This window comes from Jaculus jaculus, chromosome 17, assembly GCF_020740685.1.
Source record: "Jaculus jaculus isolate mJacJac1 chromosome 17, mJacJac1.mat.Y.cur, whole genome shotgun sequence".
NCBI classification, from domain to species: Eukaryota; Metazoa; Chordata; class Mammalia; order Rodentia; family Dipodidae; genus Jaculus; species Jaculus jaculus.
Window position 1 is genome coordinate 40654115 of NC_059118.1, and position 4235 is coordinate 40658349.

Sequence of the window (4235 nt, forward strand, 5' to 3'; positions counted from 1 at the left end):
TGAGGGACCACTGTATACAGGGACATGTGCTCTGGTTACCAACAGACACAGTGGGTGATGAGGCTATGGGTAGTTTACCAGGCAACAGGGGAATTTGTGGGACTTGGACAGATGTAGCAGTTGGGGGAAGACTGGGAGGCATTCTGGCCATGGATGTTGGAGCCTGAAGGTAGCACAGCAGATTACCTGGTTGGGGATTCAGGGGTGTGGTGGCTGAGGCAATTAGTTGGGGGGGGGATTAGGGTCTAGTGAGCTACCTGAGAGGATGTAAATCCAACGATTCTCAACTGTGCCTCTCAGTGCATATCCACTGGAGGTATACTAAGACCTACTCAACCTAGAACCCCACAGAATTGGTCTGATATTACCCTAAGAGCTAAAGTGTGGTTAGGAGGCTGCCATCTTCCTTACCTTACATTTATTTTTCTTTGTCTTTTGTTTTAATTTTATTAAATCTTCAGTATTACATAAAATTAATGTTCTTAGTCCTTGAAATTTTGACTTATTTCAAGTAAGCACATACACATGCACCATGGTCTCTTATAGCTGTAAATGAATACCTGTCCAGATTTACTTGGGTAGCTAGGAAATGAATCAGGTCATGGGCTTTGGAAGCAAGCACTTTTAACCACTGAGCAATCTCCTACCTCTTTTTTTAAGGATATTTTATTGTTTGATTAGGTTTAGTGATCATTTTTGCACTTATTATATTTATTTTACCAATAACCCATGTACTTTCCCTAACATTCCTATTTTATTTCTCTGTTTATTTCCTCTCCACATGTCTCTAATTATTATTTCTATAACTTCATTAACCTTTTTATACAATGCATAAATCAACATAATCCCTTAACTTTCCAGTTCTTTTATATTTTTCTTTTCTGTATTTTGATCCATTAGTCTTTTACAAATTTCTGTTTTCTTTTTTCTGAGCTTATTTTCTTTCAAATTCAACTTTTGTAACTAGCATCTTAGTTATAGCAGTTTTAGTTTCCTGTTGAAGGGACAAAATGCCCACAGAAGCAACTCATGAGAAGAAAGGGTATATATATATTTCAGCATACAGTTGCAAAGTAAAGTTTCATCATAGCAGGGAAGGCATAGCATGAGCCAAAACCTGAGAATTACATCTTATCAGATATTAGCAGGGACAAAGAAGTAACTGTGAACATCCTATCACTGGCAAGCAGAGATTTACTATAAAATCCCAAGGTCAACCCTTTGTGCAATATGTCCTCCAACAATGCTTCATCTCCCAAATACTCCAGTAGCTGGAGGTTAATTAAGCATGAGGCTTCATCACAGGTATGAGATTATGAGGAACATTTGAATTCCACATTTAAATCATCATACTAGTATATACCATATTATCGTTTATGTATCTTTTCTTTATTACCCCAAATTTATTGAAGTTGAAGGATAATTGTTTTGTATTTCATATGTATGTGTGTAGGCTCATATGTATGTGTACAAAAGGATAGTTGCTTTCTGGTAGCTATTACCGTATTTTCCTAGTAAGTCTGTTCATTAGTTGGGGTTACTACTGAAATTAATAGTCTATTATCAAAGTGATTCTAGAGATCACTGATGGTCTCCTGAGTATATCAATTGAGAGTCTGGCTACTGAACTACCTTTCTAGTCCAGAGGGGAAGATAAAAGAAATACCAACCCTATTACAAACTAGTCCCACTAGAACATCACCAAAACTTCAACTGGAAGAATATAAGTGGTTTAAAAATGTTTATCCAATGACTTTGTACCAGATGTGCAAGTCCCAACACAGAGACTCAAGAAACATGAAAATGAAAGCAACATAACTTTTCTGAAAAATATCAATTTCAGAGTAGTGGAATACAGTGATAGAAAATGAACTTGGAAGAAAAATTGAAAGAATATTCCGTAAAATAAGAAAACATAAACTCCTAAGTAAATTTTGAAATAATAAAAAATAGCTTAAAATGGAAGTTTTTGTTCCTGAAGAGACCACAGTCTGAAACCACAGGACATCAATAACCATGCTTATACTGAGAGGGAATGCAGTTCCCTCCAGGCTAGCCATCACAGTACTAAAAAGTTCTACTGGAGTAGCTAGAGAATATTGAGTGACAACAGATTGAGTAATCAGGAGATCCTGCCAGATAGAAAATCAACCAGCCAAGCAAGCTCAGTATACATGTAAGACAGATGCACAAGGTGGCTCATGCATCTGGAGTGTGTTTTCAGTGGGTGGAGGGCCTGAAATGCCCATTCTGTCTCAATTGGGGAGAACTCATATCTGCCTCTTGTAACCAAGCTATATTCCCTTGGACAGGAAATCAGCAGTCTCCAGAGAGAACTTCTACTACTTTTTAACTAATAAGTGTGGCCCTACACACTAATATGTCTCTCTAATAACTGGAATTATCCTCCTGAATTCAAATTGCTCTCACCTTTGGTTAGAGATTCTATTATATCTTACAAAGGGTGCAGAATACTTGGAAGAACCAAGCTATATTAAAACATCAAGAATATAGAGCCAACTGCCTATCATGAGATGGGTGATCTCCACCTCATCTGCCCAGACCTAGAAGTCACTACAGAGGAAGAAGTGAGATTAATACTGCTTTCATGGTTAGCCTGAAAATAAGTTCCAGAGAAATGGTGACAGACATTGTGGTCACTCACACCTCATCAAAACAGAGATTCAAAGGCTGTAGAAAAAGCAATACTAAATATATCCTTATCTTGCCTGCTAATTCTCAGAAACATTGTGAAAGAGAAGGCAGAAAGATTATAAGAACAGCAGGTGGATTAGAATAGCCTGAGGTGGTAGTGGCCTTGTCATTAGTTTTTCTCTTCACTGCGTGGATGCCTCACTGTTCATGTTGGCCTCTGGCCTGCGGTACTGACACCCAACACCATGCCTTCAATTAAGTTGCCAAGTTCTTCTGATGGAGAGATATTTGAAGTTGACGTAGAAATTGCCAAACAGTCGTGACCATCAAGATCATGTTGGATGGTTTGGGAACTGATGATGAAGGAGATGATGACCCACTTCCCCTACCAAATGTTAATGCAGCAATACTAAAAAAAGTCATTCAGTAGTGCACCCACCATAAGGATGATCCTCTTCCTCCTAAGGATGATGAGAACAAAGAGAAATGGACAGATGACATCCCTGTGTGGGACCAAGAATTCCTAAAAGTTGACCAAGGAACACTTTTTGAACTTACTCTGGCTGCAAACTACTTAGACATCAAAGGTTTGCTGGATCTTGCATGCAATACGATTAAGGGGAAGACTCTTGAGGAAATTCATGAAACCTTCAATATCAAAAATAACTTTACTAAAGAAGAGGAGGCCCAGGTACACAAAGAACCAGTGGTGTGAAGAGAAATAAAAGGTTGTGCCTGGCACTGAAATACTATAAGGATTGTTCCAAATACTAGTTGCACTGCTCTGTTTATAATGTTAATATTAGACAAACAGTAGGGAAATGCAGCAGCAAATCAATTGTATTGGCATAACAGTGTCCTCATTGCATGTGTAGTCTGAGTACATATTCCAAGCCTTCAAGGCTGGGTTCCTTCAAGCATGAGTGAAAGTTGTTTTTCTTTACTCTCAATAACCTGTACTATGGGTTCTCTGTAAAAATAATAATGATAATAATAAGCCTGATAGCCTGAGGCATGTACCCCCCCTCAAAATAAATTGACTGAGTCCCTTTGGTCCCAACAATGAATACCAATAATCCCACTGAAGAAGACCTTCAGTATAATTGGGGGCAGGGGTAAGGGAGTTTTATTTTAAAAAATCAGCAAATAATAAAAGTAAAAAATAAACAGCGTAATAAAATAAGACAGCAAATACAAAATACGAAAAATCAACTCAATAGGAAGATAAAATAGTAAAATAACTCAAAATTTGGAAATGAGATCGATAAAGCAAAGATCTTTTTCACAATTAAGCAAAGTTTTTTAAACGACTAAAAAGATTCGCCAATAGAGTGGATCAAATAAAAGACAGAATATCAGGATTGAAAAACAAGGTAAATGAATTAGAACACTCTAAAAGTAATAGAATAATAAGAAAATGTGTACAAGGACATTTGAGATCCACAGACATGCTGATGGTTTTTCTTCATTGTCAATTTGACTAGATTAAGAAATGTCATATGCATACACCTTCATGTGTGTTTATAATGGTATTTTCAGAAAGGTTGAACTAAGAAGGGAAGATTCACCCTGAATGTGAT

At 37.2% G+C, this 4235-nt stretch overlaps 1 pseudogene; it reads left to right on the plus strand.

Annotated features, from left to right (window-relative positions):
• Positions 1-2900: 2900 nt before the first annotated feature.
• Positions 2901-3370, plus strand: LOC101594871 (annotated as a pseudogene).
• Positions 3371-4235: the final 865 nt, after the last annotated feature.